Below are 18,925 nucleotides of genomic sequence, written 5' to 3'. Positions count from 1 at the left end.
ATATTTACTATTACCTTGCCTTTGAACCATTTACTCATATTATTCGTCTACTATTTGTCTTTTTTCTTTGCGCCATTTACCCATATTATTCGTCTACTATTTGTCATTTTTTCTTTGCATTAAGCATTACAATTGAACGGTTACGCTGGTTAAACGATAAAACGGTATGCCGGGACTGATCACCCTGGAAACCACCAAAGTAAAGAACGTCACTATGTGCGGTTACTAAAACAATAAAAAACATGGTCTGGCTTCACCAATTACCAGCAAAACGGTAAGCAAATATAAACAAATAACCGACTACCAACAGAACGGTAAGAGGATATAAAGTAAAAGGATTACCAGCAAAGCAAGAAGAGAAGTAGTTGGTTACATGCCGACCAAACGGCAAACATATTTGTTGAAACTACGAAAGTTCAAAGTCTACAAAAGTTTACAATCTACAAAGCTAAAAGATACAAGTTACTTCTTCGGCATATCAACAATCTTGCCATCCCTAATGGTTTTGAAAACGCCAATAGCCGAGGTATCAAAGTCGGGAGCCAGTAGCTTCACCTGAGCCTTGAGGGCCTCTTCGGTCATCAAGATGGCACCTTTGCCCTGCTTCACGGTGTCTTTATACTTCTTCTTAAATTCAGCAGCTTCACCCTGGGCCGCATTGGCCGACGAGAGGGCCTCATCACGCTCTTTTTCTAGCACGACCACCCGACCTTGAGCAGTGTTAAGCTGACTCTCCAGGGTGAGCTCTCGCTCAGTAAGACACGCTACGGAGGCGTCAGCGGTCTTGACCTTCTCCTTAGCAGTCTGGGCTTCCTCCTCAGCGACCTTGACTTTCTCCTCTGCTGTCTTGGCCCTTTCCTCGTCAACAGCAAGTTGTTCCTGAAGCAACTTCACTTCATCTCTGTACTTAGCATTGGCCTTGACTGAAGACTCAAGTTTCGTTTCCAAAGACCGGGTCCCCGCCAAGGCGGATTCCGCCTTCCTTGCTATAGCTGCTCCTCGAAGCAAAGTGCGGTACATCCACCTCGCCTGCGAAGCAAGGTCCCCACTATAAAAGAAGTCCTCCATGCCGGGAAACAGCTGGGAATCGATGAAGTTTCCGGCATCAAAGTTCCTCTCCATAACAGTGAGAGCCCCCTCCCGACTGGAAGACGGCCTCTTTCTCTTTGGATTCTCAACCAGCACTTCAATTTCAGGGGTAGAAGGCGACTTTCTTTTCATTGGATTGTCACCCTCCTCCTCAGCCCCCAGGTCCCCCTCTGGTCGGGGTCCCGAACCAGCCCCTACCTCCTGCTGAGGACCCGAAGAGGCGTTGGTTCCGGGTCGCTCCCCCTGGGCAGCTTGGGACTGGACCTCGGGCTTAATGACGTCCTCGGCCGGGACCTCTTGGGCAGGGGTGGTGGATTCATCATCACTGCCATCAGCTAAGAAAGTGTTGAATAAAGTATCAAGTCCTGTTACCTTGGCAGACATTGACACTACAACAAGATACGGAAACCTGTTAGTTGTCAAATCGATAGAAAAGTTAAGGCAAGAATAAACACAGAAAATCACTAGACGGCTACTCACATATATAATTCCTAGCCATATACCGATCACACATAAGGAGATGGGGGTTAACAAGATTCTTCCCAAAAATGGCCAACAATACGTCGACAACCTTCTTATTCTCCGGAGATAATCCCTTATACGTTATTTTCGTAAAGGTATTAGCTCCCGCCTCGAAACTCCAGTAAGTCGGTATACGGTGTTCCCCTTCTAATGTTAGCCAGAAGGGGTGCCGACCTTCCATAGGACGGACCTTGAAGTACTTGTCCTTGAAACTGTGATAGGAAACTTCGAATACGCCGAAGATCCGCCGGCCTTGGGCCACCCGGAAGGACATGTAGCCCTTTTTAGGCCTCCTCTTTTGGAAGGATTTGTTAAAGTAAAAAGAAAAAGAAATACTTTGACAGAGACCGGCAACTACAGGTGCTCACACACCATCTCGAAATAGCGAATGGAAGTCCAGCTGTTCGGATGCAATTGGGATGGCGCTACGTCACATCGATTAAGCAGCACCATTTGGAAAGGGGAGAAAGGAAGGCGAACTCCCAAGCGAGTGAACTTGGTCTTATACAACCACATCCAATCGGCGACCTTGGGAGAGCGCAGATTTAATTCATATATTCATTCGTTGTCGGCAGGAACGAAAGCCGCGTAATTAGCCTCCTTGTTGGCTGCTCCACAAAGATAGTCGGCCTGTCGGAACTCCGTAAGTTCCTCTAGGGACATCTGATTAGGGGCATCCTTCACATTCGAAGTCACCCAAGCATATCGGTCATAGGGTGCCGGTCTCACGACCCTTACAACAGGACGTTGGGCCATACCTACAGTGAGGGCACCACCAATATCAGTCTAAGGCTGAGAAGCCGGTACTAACACCAGAAACTATAACTCACCTATTCGACAACTACAAAACAAGGTATAAATCTACAGCCAAGAGCAGCGCCAGAAAAAACAAAATCCTAGAATGGTAACTGGTGCACGAAATTGTGATCTCAGGCAACGGCGCCAGAAACTCTGTACGCACGTCTTAATAAATTTTTTTCATTAACAACTTCGATACAACTAACCAGCAAGTGCACTGAGTCGTCCAAGTAATAAACCTTACATGAGTAAGGGTCGATCCCATGGAGATTGTTGGTATGAAGCAAGCTATGGTCACCTTGTAAATCTCAGTCAGGCGGATATCAAAAGGTTATGGAGTTTTCGAAATTAAATAATAAGTAAACATAAAATAAGGATAGAAACACTTATGTAATTCATTAGTGAGAATTTTAGATAAGCGAATAGAGATGCTTTCGTTCCTCTGAATCTCTGCTTTCCCGCTGTCTTCATCCAATCAGTCTTACTCCTTTCCATGGCTGGCTTTATGTAAGGACATCACCGTTGTCAATGGCTAGTTTTAATCCTCTCTGGAAAATGGTCCGATGCGCTGTCACTGCATGGCTAATTGTCTGGAGGCATCACCCTTGCCAATGGCTGCATCCTATCCTCTTGTGAAAATGGTCCAAATGCTCGGTCACAGCATGGCTAATCATCTGAGGTTCTCGATCATACTGGAATAGGATTCACCCTCCTTTTGCGTCTGTCACTACACCCAGCACTCACGAGTTTAAAGTTCGTCACAGTCATTCAATCCCAGAGTCCTACTCGGAATACCACAGACAAGGTTTAGCCTTTCCGGACTCTCATGAATGCCGCCATCAATCTAGCTTATACCACGAAGATTCTGATTAAGAGATCCAAGAGATACTCATTCAATCTAAGGTAGAACCGAAGTGGTTGTCAGGCACGCGTTCATAGGGAATGATGATGATTGTCACGTTCATCACATTCAGGTTGAAGTGCGAATGAATATCTTAGAAGCGGAATAAGTTGAATTGAATAGAAAAACAGTAGTACTTTGCATTAATCTTTGAGGAACAGCAGAGCTCCACACCTTAATCTATGGAGTGCAGAAACTCTACCGTTGAAAAATACATAAGTGAACATAGGGTAAGCATGGCCGAGTGGCCAGCCTTCCATGGAGGTCTAGAGATCTAAAAATGATCAAAAGATCTCTAATACAATAGTAAAAAGTCCTATTTATAATAAACTAGTTACTAGGGTTTACAGAAGTAAGTAATTGATGCATAAATCCACTTCCGGGGCCTACTTGGTGTGTGCTTGGGCTGAGCTTGAATGTTACACGTGTAGAGGTCAATCTTGGAGTTGAACGCCAGTTTGTAACGTATTTCTGGCGTTCAACTCTGGCTTGTGACGTGTTTCTGGCGTTTAACTCCAGACAGCAGCGTAGAACTGGCGTTCAATGCCCTTTTGCGTCGTCTAAACTCGGCCAAGTATGGACTATTATATATTGCTGGAAAGCCCTAGATGTCTACCTTCCAACACAATTGAAAGCGCGCCATTTTGAGTTCTGTAGCTCCAGAAAATCCACTTTGAGTGCAGGGAGGTCAGGATCCAACAGCATCAGCAGTCCTTCTTCAACCTCTGAATCTGATTTTTGCTCAAGTCCCTCAATTTCAGTCAGAAAATACCTGAAATCACAGAAAAATACATAAACTCATAGTAAAGTCCAGAAATATGAATTTAACATAAAAAATAATGAAAACATCCCTAAAAGTAACCAGATTCTACTAAAAACATACTAAAAACAATGCCAAAAAGTGTATAAATTATTCGCTCATCAGTAACCCCCCTACAGTATCTACCTAATGTTAAAACACCAACAAGAATGCAGTTCATATCAAGACTACAATACACATGCAAAGGTCAGAATTACAAACAACAAAGATAAACAACGCCATATCAAAACCAGGGAAAGGAACAGGAAGCTAACCAGAATGGTGATGATGATCGAAGAAAATCCAAGGATTGAGAAAGGTCTGGGCAAAGCAGAGATGTGTAGTAAAGATTGTGGGAAGAGAATGGAGAGAGCAAAGGAACCGCAGCGACAACACATTGAAACTGAAAAGAAACCAACTCCAAAGAGCGCGAAGGGCAGGGGGAAATAGTCTTTTCTCGTGGGATTTTGAATTGCCCATTAAGAGTATTAAATGCTTGGTGCGGGGAACGAGGCAACGAAAGACATTGTCCTGGCGCCACCAATGGCGCTCACAGCCATAGCTGGCGCGTGGGGGCACTGTTATGGCCCAGCCCAGCTGGTGGGGCGGTCGACCCGGCCCACGGGTGACCCGATCCACGTGATTGGATCAACGCACGCAACCCGGACACTCACCCTCATTGCCAGCTGCATGACAGTTGTAGGAAAAGAACCTTCCTAGAAGGAGGCCTTCCCCTGTGGAGCCCGCCCTACTGACAGGATATATAAGGGGAGGGTCCTACCCCTCCCCCAAGGTACGTTACATATCCTTTATCCTCATACCACCTGCACCCCTTCTGACTTGAGCGTTGGAGTGTTATTGCAGGTGGCATCCCCCCCAACTCACAAGGAGCTCGGGAAGTCGGTGACTGATGAGCGGATAATTTATACGCTTTTTGGCATTGTTTTTAGTATGTTTTTAGTAGGATCTAGTTACTTTTAGGGATGTTTTCATTAGTTTTTATGTTAAATTCACATTTCTGGACTGTACTATGAGTTTGTGTATTTTTCTGTGATTTCAGGTATTTTCTGGCTGAAATTGAGGGACTTGAGCAAAAATCAGATTCAGAGGTTGAAGAAGGACTGCTGATGCTGGTGGATTTTGACCTCCCTGCACTCAAAGTAGATTTTCTGGAGCTAAAGAACTCAAAATGGCGCGCTTCTAATTGCGTTGAAAAGTAGACATCCAGGGCTTTCCAGCAATGTATAATAGTCTATACTTTGCCCAAGTTTAGACGACGCAAACTGGCGTTCAACGCCAGCTCTCTGCCCAATTCTGGCGTCCAGCGCCAGAAACAAGTTGAGAAGTGGAGTTCAACGCCCAAAATGGCACAAAAGGTGGCGTTCAACTCCAAGGAGGACCTCTACACGTGCAACACTCAAGCTCAGCCCAAGCACACACCAAGTGAGCCCCGGAAGTGGATTTATGCATCAATTACTTACTTATGTAAACCCTAGTAGCTAGTTTATTATAAATAGGACCTTTTACTATTGTATTAGACATCTTTGGAATCATCTTTGAATCCGGAATTGTATCTTTGGACGCCTGGTTCTTAGATCAGAGGGGCTGGCCTCTCGGCCATGCCTAAACCTTTCACTTATGTACTTTTAACGGTAGAGTTTCTACACTCCATAGATTAAGGTGTGGAGCTCTGCTGTTCCTCAAAGATTAATACAAAGTACTACTGTTTTCTATTCAATTCATCTTATTTCGCTTCTAAGATATTCATTCGCACTTCAACATGAATGTGATGAACGTGACAATCATCATCATTCCCTACGAAGGCGTGCCTGACAACCACTTCCGTTCTGCATTAGATTGAATGAGTATCTCTTAGATCTCTTAATCAGAATCTTCGTGGTATAAGCTAGATTGATGGCGGCATTCATGAGAGTCCGGAAAGTCTAAACCTTGTCTGTGGTATTCCGAGTAAGACTCTGGGATTGAATGACTGTGACAAACTCAAAACTCGCGAGTGCTGGGCGTAGTGACAGACGCAAAAGGATAGTAAATCCTATTCCAGTATGATCGAGAACCTCCAAGATGATTAGCCATGCAGTGACAGTGCATTGGACCATTTTCACAGAGAGGAATAGGATGCAACCAATGACAAGGGTGATGCCTCCAGACGATTAGCCGTGCTGTGACAGAGCATTTGGACCATTTTCCCGAGAGAGATTGAAAGTAGCCATTGGCACCGGTGACATCCTTACAAACAGCCAGCCATAGAAAGGAGTAAGATTGATTGGATGAAGACAGCAGGAAAGCAGAGGTTCAGAGGAACGAATGCATCTCCATACGCTTATCTGAAATTCTCACCAATGATTTACATAAGTATTTCTATCCTTAGTTTATTGTTTATTTTCGAAAACTCCATAACTATTTTATATCCGCCTGACTGAGATTTACATGGTGACCATAGCTTGCTTCATACCAACAATCTCCGTGGGATTCAACCCTTACTCACGTAAGGTATTACTTGGACGACCCAGTGCACTTGCTGGTTAGTTGTGCGAAGTTGTGAACCATGGTATTGGCATCATGTTTTTGGCGCCATTGCCAGGGAAAGAAAGAGCAATGAATTTTAAATAATCAAAGTGTAATCACAATTTCGTGCACCAAGTTTTTGGCGCCGTTGTCGGGGATTGTTCGAGTTTTCGGCAAGCTTTTGGTCCGGTAACATCAATGCCAAATTTTGATCCGGCAACAACACCAAGTTTTTGGCGCCGTTGCCGGGGATTGTTCGAGTTTGGACAACTGACGGTTCATCTTGTTGCTCAGATTGGGTAACTTTCTTTTCATTTTCTTTTCAAAAAGTTTTCAAAAATTTTTCAAAAATCCTTCAAAAATTTTTCTTTTGTTTTCGAAAAAAAAAAATAATGTTTTCAAAAATAAATTATTCTATGGCTTCAAAACTTTCAAGAATGAATTCTAGAGTTTCATGGTAACATGTTGAATCCTATCTGGCTGAAAAGCCACACCCAAACTCCTTTGGGATTGGTCTTCAACTAATCACCTCAATGGATGTAAATCCATTCTAAAGCTTGACTGGCTATTAAGCCATGTCTAACCCTCAGATTGGAGCTTTAGACTAAAGAGTACAAGATTCCTGGAATTCATATGAAAAATTTTGAATCCTTATTTGTTCTTTTTCAAAATGATTTTTGAAAATTTTAAAATAAAAATACAAAAAAATCATAAAATCATAAAAATAAAAAATATTTTGTGTTTCTTGTTTGAGTCTTGAGTCATGTTATAAGTTTGGTGTCAATTGCATGTGCATCTTGCATTTTTCGAAAATTCTCATGCATTCATAGTGTTCTTCATGATCTTCAAGTTGTTCTTGGTAAGTCTTCTTGTTTGATCTTTGCATTTGCATTTTTGTGTCTTTTCTTGTTTTCATATGCATTCCTGAATTCTTTATGTCTAACCATTAAAGAATTCTAAGTTTGGTGTCTTGCATGTTTTCTTTGCATTAAAAATTTTTCAAAAATGTGTTCTTGATGTTCATCACGATCTTCATAGTGTTCTTGGTGTTCATCTTGACATTCATAGCATTCTTGCATGCATTAATTGTTTTGATCCATAACTTTCATGCATTGCATCATTTTTCTTGTTTTTCTCTCTCATCATAAAAATTCAAAAACCAAAAAAATATCTTTCCCTTTTTCTCTCTTAAAATTTCGAAAATTAGATTTGTCTTTTTCAAAAATTTTTAAAATCTAGTTGTTTTCATGAGTCAAATCAAATTTTCAATTTAAAAATCTCATCTTTTTCAAAATCTTTTTCAAAAATCAAATCTTTTTCATTTTTCTTAGTTATTTTCGAAAATTTTAAAAATGTTTTTCAAAAATCTTTTTCTTAATTTTATCACATAATTTTCGAAAGTAACATCACCAATTAATGTTTTGATTCAAAAATTTCAAGTTTGTTACTTACTTGTTAAGAAAGATTCAAACTTTAAGTTCTAGAATCATATCTTGTGATTTCTTGTGAATCAAGTCATTAATTGTGATTTTAAAAATCAAATCTTTTTCAAAACCAATTTCAATCATAGCTTTTCAAAAATATCTTCCGTATCTTATCTTCTTCAAAATATGATTCTAAAATATCTTTTCTAACTTCCTATCTTCTTATCTTTTCAAAATTGATTTTCAAATTTGTTTCAACTAACTAACTAACTTTTTGTTTGTTTCTTATCTTTTTCAAAACTACCTAACTAACTCTCTCTCTCTCATTTTTCGAAAATATCATCTCTCTTTTTCAAAAATTTCTTTTTAATTAACTAATTATTTTATTTTCTATTTGAATTTTCGCTAACCTTTTTCAAAAACCATTTTCGAAAATCACTAACTCTTTTTCAAAAATTATTTTTGAAAATTCTCTCCTCATCTCATCCCCTTCTATTTATTTATTCATCTACTAACACTTCTCTTCATCTCACATCACTGCTCCTATCCTTACCCTTGTGTTTGGATTCTTCTTTCTTCTTCACCCCTATTCCTTTTCTTCTTCTACTAACAATAAGGAACCTCTTTACTGTGACATAGAGGATTCCTCTTCTTTTCTTTTTCTCTTCTCTTTCTTATGAGCAGGGACAAAGAAAAAGGCATTCTTGTTGAAGCTAATCCAGAACCAGAAAGGACTCTGAAGAGGAAACTAAGAGAAGCTAAATTACAACAATCCAGAGACAACCTTATTGAAAATTTCGAACAAGTAAAGGAGATGGCAGACGAACCCAACAACAATAATGCAAGGAGAATGCTTGGTGACTTTACTGCACCTAATTCCAATTTACATGGAAGAAGCATCTCCATTCCTACCATTGGAGCAAACAATTTTGAGCTGAAACCTCAATTAGTTTCTCTAATGCAGCAGAACTGCAAGTTTCATGGACTTCCATCTTAAGATCCTTTTTGGTTCTTAACTGAATTCTTGCAGATATGTGATACTGTTAAGACTAATGGAGTAAATCCTGAAGTCTACAGGCTCATGCTTTTCCCTTTTGCTGTAAGAGACAGAGCTAGAGTGTGGTTGGACTCTCAACCCAAAGACAGCCTGAACTCTTGGGATAAGCTGGTCACGGCTTTCTAAGCCAAGTTCTTTCCTCCTCAAAAGCTGAGCAAGCTTAGAGCTGATGTTCAAACTTTCAGACAGAAAGAAGGTGAATCCCTCTATGAAGCTTGGGAAAGATACAAGCAGCTGACCAAAAAGTGTCCTTCTGACATGCTTTCAGAATGGACCATCCTGGATATATTCTATGATGGTTTATCTGAGCTATCAAAGATGTCATTGGATACTTCTGCAGGTGGATCCATTCACCTAAAGAAAATGCCTGTAGAAGCTCAAGAACTCATTGATATGGTTGCTAATAACCAGTTCATGTACACTTCTGAGAGGAACCCTGTGAGTAATGGGATGCCTATGAAGAAGGGAGTTCTTGAAATTGATACTCTGAATGCCATACTGGCTCAGAACAAAATATTGACTCAGCAAGTCAATATGATTTCTCAGAGTCTGAATGGAATGCAAGCTGCATCCAACAGTACTCAAGAGGCATCTTCTGAAGAAGAAGCTTATGATCCTGAGAACCCTGCAATAACAGAGTTAAAATACATGAGTGAACCATATGGAAACACCTACAATCCATCATGGAGAAATCACCCAAATCTCTCATGGAAGGATCAAAAGCCTCAACAAGGCTTTAATAATGGTGGAAGAAACAGGTTTAGCAATAGCAAGCCTTTTCCATCATCCACTCAGCAACAGACAGAGAATTCTGAGCAGAATCCATCTAGCTTAGCAAATTTAGTCTCTGATCTATCTAAGGCCACTGTGAGTTTCATGAATGAAACAAGGTCTTCCATTAGAAATTTGGAAGCACAAGTGGGCCAGCTGAGTAAAAGGATCACTGAAATCCCTCCTAGTACTCTCCCAAGCAATACAGAAGAGAATCCAAAAGGAGAGTGCAAGGCCATTGAATTAATTACCATGGCCGAACCCACAAGAGAGGAGAAGGACATGAATCCCAAGGAGGAAGACCTCCTGGGACATCCAGTGATCAATAAGGAGCTTCCCTCTGAGGAACCTAAGGAATCTGAGACTCATCTAGAGACCATAGAGATTCCATTGAACCTCCTTATGCCATTCATGAGCTCTGATGAGTATTCCTCTTCTGAAGAGAATGAGGATGTTACTGAAGAGCAAGCTGCCAAGTTCCTTGGTGCAATCATGAAGCTAAATGCCAAATTATTTGGCATTGAAACTTGGGAAGATGAACCTCCCTTGTTCACCAATGAACTAAGTGATCTGGATCAACTGACATTGCCTCAGAAGAGACAGGATCCTGGAAAGTTCATAATACCTTGTACTATAGGCACCATGATCTTTAAGGCTCTGTGTGACCTTGGTTCAGGAATAAACCTCATGCCCCTCTCTGTAATAGAGAAACTGGGAATCTATGGGGTGCAAGCTGCTAAAATCTCATTAGAGATGGCAGACAATTCAAGAAAACATGCTTATGGACAAGTAAAGGACGTGTTAGTAAAGGTTGAAGGCCTTTACATCCCTGCTGATTTCATAGTCCTGGATACTGGAAAGGAAGAGGATGAATCCATCATCCTAGGAAGACCTTTCCTAGCCACAACAAGGGCTGTGATTGATGTGGACAAAGGAGAATTGATCCTTCAATTAAATAAGGACAACCTTGTGTTTACAACTCAAGGATCTCTCTCTGCATCCATGGAGAGGAAGCAGAAAAAGCTTCTCTCAAAGAAGAGTCAACCAAAGCCCCCACAGTCAAACTCTAAGTTTGGTGTTGGGAGGCCACAACCAAACTCTAAGTTTGGTGTTGAACTCCCATATCCAAACTCTAAGTTTGGTGTTGGAGAGTCTCAATAAAGCTCTGCACATCTGTGAGGCTCCATGAGAGCCCACTGTCAAGCTATTGACATTAAAGAAGCGCTTGTTGGGAGGCAACCCAATTTTTATCTAATTTCTGTTTTTATTGTTTTTCATGTTTTATTAGGTTCATGATCATGTGGAGTCACAAAATAAATATAAAAATTGAAAACGGAATCAAAAACAGCAGAAGAAAAATCACACCCTGGAGGAAGGCCTTACTGGCGTTTAAACGCCAGTAAGAAGCATGTTTTGGGTGTTCAACGCCAGAACAGAGCATGGTTCTGGTGCTGAACGCCAGAAATGGGTAGCATCTGGGCGTTTGAACGCCAGAAATGCACCCTGGAGAAGAGCTGGCGCTGAACGCCCAGAACAAGCATGGCGCCAGAAATGGGCTACAAATGGGCGTTCAACGCCCAGAACAAGCACCAATCTGGCGCTGAACGCCCAGAGTTGTGTGCAAGGGCATTTTGCATGCCCAATTTGGTGCAAGGTTGTAAATCCTTGAACACCTCAGGATTTGTGGACCCCACAGGATCACCTCAGGACCTGTGGACCCCATAGGATCCCCACCTACCTCCACTCACTTCTTCTCACCCCTCTTTCACACATTCCCATAAACACTCTTCCCCAAAACCATTCACCAATCACTTCAATCTCTCTTCCCCATCACCTCTTCACCATTCACATCCATCCACTCTTCCCCATAAACCTACCTCATAAACTCCACCTACCTTCAAAATTCAAAATCAATTTCCCACCCAAACCCACCCTAAATGGCCAAACCTTCACCCCTCTCCCATCCCTATATATAACCCTCCATTCTTCCTCATTTTCACACAACACAACCCTCTCTTCTCTTCTTGGCCGAAACACAACCCCTTCTCCCTCTCTTCCACTTCTTCTTCTTCTTCATCTATTCTTTCTTCTCTTGCTCGAGGGCGAGAAAAATTCTAAGTTTGGTGTGGTAAAAGCATAAGCTTTTTATTTTTCCATTACCATTGATGGCACCTAAGACCGGAGAATCCTCTAGAAAAGGGAAAGGGAAGACAAAAGCTTCCACCTCCGAGTCATGGGAGATGGAAAGGTTCATCTCCAAAGCCCATCAAGACCACTTCTATGATGTTGTGGCCAAGAAGAAGGTGATCCCCGAGGTCCCTTTCAAACTCAAAAGAAATGAGTATCCGGAGATCCGACATGAAATTCAAAGAAGAGGTTGGGAAGTTCTAACAAAGAATTATATCACCATGGTTCGGGGAAAATACTTAGATTTTAGTCCGGAAAATGTGAGGTTGGCGTTCAACTTGCCAAACATGGAAGAGAACGCACGCCCCTACACAAGGAGAGTCAACTTTGATCAAAGGTTGGACCAAGTTCTCATGGACATATGTGTAGAAGGAGCTCAATGGAAAATTGACTCAAAAGGCAAACCGGTTCAACTAAGAAGACTGAACCTTAAGCCTGTAGCTAGAGGATGGTTAGAGTTCATTCAATGCTCAATCATTCCCACTAGCAACCGGTCTGAAGTTACTATAGACCGGGCCATCATGATCCATAGCATCATGATTGGAGAAGAGGTGGAAGTTCATGAGATTATACCTCAAGAACTCTACAAGGTGGCTGACAAGTCCTCCACTATGACAAGGTTAGCCTTTCCTCACCTCATTTGCCACCTATGCAATTCGGCTGGGATTGACATAGAGGGAGATATCCTCATTAAAGAGGACAAGCCCATCACTAAGAAAAAGATGGAGCAAGCAAGAGAGCCCATTCATGGAGCTCAAGAGGCGCATGAAGCTCATCACCATGAGATCCCGGAGATGCCTCAAATGCATTTTCCTCCACAAAACTATTGGGAGCAAATCAATACCTCCCTAGGAGAATTAAGTTCCAACATGGGACAATTAAGGGTGGAACATCAAGAACACTCCATCATCCTTCAAGAAATAAGAGAAGATCAAAAAGCAATGAGGGAGGAGCAACAAAGACAAGGAAGAGACATAGAAGAGCTCAAGGACATCAATGGTTCCTCAAGAAGGAAACGCCACCATCACTGAGGTGGATTCATTCCTTGTTCTTATTTCTTCTGTTTTTTGTTTTCTATGTTATGTGCTTATCTATGTTTGTGTCTTCATTACATGATCATTAGTAGTTAGTAACTATGTCTTAAAGTTATGAATGTCCTATGAATCCATCACCTCTCTTAAATGAAAAATGTTTTAATTCAAAAGAACAAGAAGTACATGAGTTTCGAATTTATCATTGAACTTAGTTTAATTATATTGATGTGGTGACAATGCTTCTTGTTTTCTGAATGAATGCTTGAACAGTGCATATGTCTTTTGAAGTTGTTGTTTAAGAATGTTAAATATGTTGGCTCTTGAAAGAATGATGACAAGGTGACATGTTATTTGATAATCTGAAAAATCATAAAAATGATTCTTGAAGCAAGAAAAAGAAGCAAAGAACAAAGCTTGCAGAAAAAAAAAAGAGAAAAATAGGCGAAAAAAAAAATATAGAAAGAAAAAGAAAAAGCAAGCAGAAAAAGCCAAAGCTCTTAAAACCATGAGGCAAGAGCAAAAAGCCAATAACCCTTAAAACCAAAAGGCAAGGGCAAATAAAAAGGATCCCAAGGCTTTGAGCATCAGTGGATAGGAGGGCCTAAAGGAATAAAATCCTGGTCTAAGCGGCTAAACCAAGATGTCCCTAACCATGTGCTTGTGGCGCGTAGGTGTCAAGAGAAAACTTGAGACTGAGCGGTTAAAGTCAAGGTCCAAAGCAAAAAAAGAGTGTGCTTAAGAACCCTGGACACCTCTAGTTGGGGACTTTAGCAAAGCTGAGTCACAATCTGAAAAGGTTCACCCAATTATGTGTCTGTGGCATTTATGTATCCGGTGGTAATACTGGAAAACAAAGTGCTTAGGGCCACGGCCAAGACTCATAAAATAGCTGTGTTCAAGAATCATCATACTGAACTAGGAGAATTAATAACACTATCTGAACTCTGAGTTCCTATAGATGCCAATCATTCTGAACCTCAATGGATAAAGTGAGATGCCAAAACTATTCAAGAGGCAAAAAGCTACAAGTCCAGCTCATCTGATTGAAGCTATGTTTCATTGATAGTTTGGAATTTATAGTATATTCTCTTCTTTTTATCCAATTTGATTTTCAGTTGCTTGGGGACAAGCAACAATTTAAGTTTGGTGTTGTGATGAGCGGATATTTTATACGCTTTTTGGCATTGTTTTTAGTATGTTTTTAGTAGGATCTAGTTACTTTTAGGGATGTTTTCATTAGTTTTTATGTTAAATTCACATTTCTGGACTTTACTATGAGTTTGTGTGTTTTTCTGTGATTTCAGGTATTTTCTGGCTGAAATTGAGGGACTTGAGCAAAAATCAGATTCAGAGGTTGAAGAATGACTGCTGATGTTGTTGGATTCTGACCTCCCTGCACTCAAAGTGAATTTTCTGGAGATACAGAACTCAAAATGGCGCGCTTTCAATTGCGTTGGAAAGTAGACATCCAGGGCTTTCCAGAAATGTATAATAGTTTATACTTTGCCCAAGTTTAGACGACGCAAACTGGCGTTCAACACCAGCTCTCTGCCCAATTCTGGCGTCCAGCGCCAGAAACAAGTTGAGAAGTGGAGTTCAACGCCCAAAATGGCACAAAAGGTGGCGTTCAACTCGAAGAAGGACCTCTACATGTGCAGCACTCATGCTCAGCCCAAGCACACACCAAGTGGGCACCGGAAGTGGATTTATGCATCAATTACTTACTTATGTAAACCCTAGTAGCTAGTTTATTATAAATAGGACCTTTTACTATTGTATTAGACATCTTTGGAATCATCTTTGAATCCGGAATTGTATCTTTGGAAGCATGGTTCTTAGATCAGAGGGGCTGGCCTCTCGGCCATGCCTAAACCTTTCGCTTATGTACTTTTAACGGTAGAGTTTCTACACTCCATAGATTAAGGTGTGGAGCTCTGCTGTTCCTCAAAGATTAATGTAAAGTACTACTGTTTTCTATTCAATTCATCTTATTTCGCTTCTAAGATATTCATTCGCACTTCAACCTGAATGTGATGAACGTGACAATCATCATCATTCCCTACGAACGCGTGCCTGACAACCACTTCCGTTCTGCATTAGATTGAATGAGTATCTCTTAGATCTCTTAATCAGAATCTTCGTCGTATAAGCTAGATTGATGGCGGCATTCATGAGAGTCCGGAAAGTCTAAACCTTGTCCGTGGTATTCCGAGTAGGACTCTGGGATTGAATGACTGTGACGAACTCAAAACTCGCGAGTGCTGGGCGTAGTGATAGACGCAAAAGGATAGTAAATCCTATTCCAGTATGATCGAGAACCTCCAAGATGATTAGCCATGCAGTGACAGCGCATTGGACCATTTTCACAGAGAGGAATAGGATGCAACCAACGACAATGGTGATGTCTCCAGACGATTAGCCGTGCTGTGACATAGCATTTGGACCATTTTCCCGAGAGAGATCGAAAGTAGCCATTGGCACCGGTGACATCCTTACAAACAGCCAGCCATAGAAAGGAGTAAGATTGATTGGATGAAGACAGCAGGAAAGCAGAGGTTCAGAGGAACGAATGCATCTCCATACGCTTATCTGAAATTCTCACCAATGATTTACATAAGTATTTCTATTCTTAGTTTATTGTTTATTTTCGAAAACTCCATAACTATTTTATATCCGCCTGACTGAGATTTACAAGGTGACCATAGCTTGCTTCATACGAACAATCTCCGTGGGATTCGACCCTTACTCACGTAAGGTATTACTTGGACGACCCAGTGCACTTGCTGGTTAGTTGTGCGAAGTTGTGAACCATGGTATTGGCATCATGTTTTTGGCGCCATTGCCAGGGAAAGAAAGAGCAATGAATTTTACATAATCAAAGTGTAATCACAATTTCGTGCACCAGTGACCCTCACCCCTCGCGTTCTAGGCCCGAATCGAGACCAGGCCCTACCTTTGCACCCGACAAGCATCCCTTAACCGTCCAGTAACCGACCTACTGTACACTTTTTTTCAAACCATTACATTATTGTTTTTCTTTCTTCATCATCCTTTCTATTATCATTCATGAAATGATAATAAGGTTCGAGTGTGTTTACTTAGGACATCGAAAAATTTCTATACTCACGCACAAAACAGCATAAATTAAGTACATCTGAAAGTCTTACCAAATCTAAAAATATCAAAATTTACATATAAAATTATAACGTTAAAAGAACCCCAATAAAAGCACATCAACATGCAATCAACTGAACCAAATAAAAATATATACAATAAAATGAGGAATATTGTGATTTTGTGATGTCCGGATATTTTTTATTCTTAAATTTGATTTGCTATGTAGTATCAAAATTTTTGGGTTTTGAATAAAAAAAATGTTGTTCCAAAAATTTGCCACAAATGATCCAAATGGTACACATCTCAAACATCACAATTGAAAAGATCTTAATAGTTGAAGCCAGAAAAAGCTTACCAATTGAAAAAAAAAATAACTCGATAATCAAATCATGGGTAGAGAAAATAGGAATGTTTAGGCTATTCTTTTGTATAAATGGTAAAAAATTCTCGACCCTGACATAGTGTTTGCTTTAAAGGAAATTGAGTAAAAAGAAAAGGTAGAGATGGAAAATGGATGGAAAATTAAATTTTTTATTGTTTGGATCAGGATAGAAAATTGAGAGAAAAACAAAAAAGAGGGATGGGGCCATCCAAAATTTTTCTTTTCAGACACGAGATAAAAATTGATGGAAAAGGTGTAAAAAATAGTAAAAATACAAATGTTCCTTTTGTTACTTTCTTTCCAATCTCAAAACATGTCTCTTGTCTTTTTTCAGTTTCACCATCGTTATCAACAGCACCGCAGCTTCACTATAGTCGTTCGCAATGCCACCGCAGCATCATCATCGTCGTGATAGCACCATTGTAACTTCATCTCTTCTTCTTCAAGACGAAGGTGAGTCATTTTTCAGTCGTTTTCATAGTTTCTCCCAAAACAAAATGGAAAAATCATCATTGCACATATTTTTCCATTTTCTTTCATTTTTCAACTGAGAAGTTGTGTGATTTTATATCCATGGATGATTCTTATCTTTGTAGTGAAAAATAACTGATTCTTCCTTCTCTGCTTTTAAATGAGTCCTTCATCGTAATCCGAAAATCCAACCATCTTTGAACTTATGTTTCACTGGATGAATTCATGTTTGGTCCAAAAAAAAATTTTTAATTAGATAGATCTTTAAATTAAGTGTTAGAAGCACTTGTTGGATACGCGAAGGAAAGTGGTGGGAGGAAGATTTGGGATGAACAATTCGGTGCTGGGACTGTAAGACACAAAATAGGGTGCGTTCAAAAATAAGGTTGACCCACAAGCAATTTTATGTACTCAGATAAAGATTAAATGTTTAGGAATTAAAGCTTTTTAGTAGATGAATTAAATTTGTAGTAGATATGTCATAGTTGAATTGGCATAAAGTGATAACGGATTGGATATGTAGTTTTTGAGAATGCACTTTAGTGTATTATTGGCTCTGATTCAATAGAACTATTTTTAGATATAATTGATTTTCGGTAGAAACTTAAACATTAATTTTGAACTCAAATGAGCATCAATAGACTAGATGTTATAATTGAGCTTAAATCGATGTTCTTTCTGCAAACTTAAGGTGTCATGTTTTAATTATTTTCACATCACTTCATTTCATCTTTACAGCTATCATGGTTTCATAAAATAATTTGGACAATATGCCTATTTTTTGGAGTTGATAACCAATGCATTAATTAATTTCAAGCTTTCTACCATAAGCATCCATAACAAGTAAAATTCTGAGGCTATTTACAATTCAAAGGTAAAAGTCCGTTAAAGCAAATCAAGAATAGACAATTAAAAGGGGGCATCACCTGCACGTGAAGATCAAGGAGATGAAGATTGGTAACTGGTGCACGAATTTTCACACCTTCGTACAGCTGTATCAGCAAGTGCACTGGGTCGTCCAATTAATACCTGAGCGAGTCAGGGTCGATCCCACGAGGATTGTGGCTTGAAGGAAGCTATGGTTATCTTGCAGGTCTTAGTTAGGCGAATCAAAAGGTTGTTGGATTGAGGCTTAATTACATTAAAGGAATATTGTATAAATTACTTTTTATATTAAATGGAATCAGTAATAGGAATATGGTTAAGGATTAGAGCTGCTTTGTCTTTCTGAATTAACTCTGGTATTACTGTCTTCTTTGCTTATGAATGATTTCTTCTATGGTAGGCTGTATGTGATCAACGCTATTAGTCGTGGTCATCAATCTCCTCTGCTTCAGATCAAACGCCATTGGCTGTGGTCATCCAATCTGAACGAGGGTGAAGCTCTAGCAGTTCATTCTCCTGGCGATCCTACTCAAAATGCCACAGACAAGGTTGAATCTTCTGGATCAGAGAATGCTGCTTCTTTGGTTTCTAGCCTCTACCACAGAGACTTTAATTTCCCTAAAAATCGGTTGAACTGGTGTCTCAAGAAGACCCCAACAAAGTCGTGGATTAGTCGTCTGAGAGATGTATAGTCAAGCTGGCGGTTTGCACTTTCTACTCACGTATTCACACGAACCCAAGTAGACACAGGTGGTTGTCAGGCACGTGGTCCTAGTATGATGAACAGAGTTGATTGTCACTGATCATCCTATTTACCATGTTGAAGAACGAGTATACATCTTAGAATTAAATCAAATAGGGAACGAAGAGAAACAGTAATACTTTTATCAATTCATAGGACTCAACAGGGCTCCTCCCCTCAACCTAGGAGGTTTAGAAACTCATGTTAATAGGAAATACAA

The 18,925-nt window shown here is 40.3% G+C and overlaps 1 non-coding gene across 1 annotated transcript; it reads right to left on the bottom strand.

Annotated features, from left to right (window-relative positions):
• Positions 1-9,272: 9,272 nt before the first annotated feature.
• On the bottom strand, positions 9,273-9,380 carry LOC112724380 (small nucleolar RNA R71). Its single transcript, XR_003163545.1, has one exon. It is a non-coding gene; the product is annotated as a small nucleolar RNA R71 (small nucleolar RNA).
• Positions 9,381-18,925: the final 9,545 nt, after the last annotated feature.

This window comes from Arachis hypogaea, chromosome 11, assembly GCF_003086295.3.
Source record: "Arachis hypogaea cultivar Tifrunner chromosome 11, arahy.Tifrunner.gnm2.J5K5, whole genome shotgun sequence".
Classification (NCBI taxonomy): Eukaryota; Viridiplantae; Streptophyta; class Magnoliopsida; order Fabales; family Fabaceae; genus Arachis; species Arachis hypogaea.
This window is presented reverse-complemented; position numbering and strand designations above follow the sequence as displayed.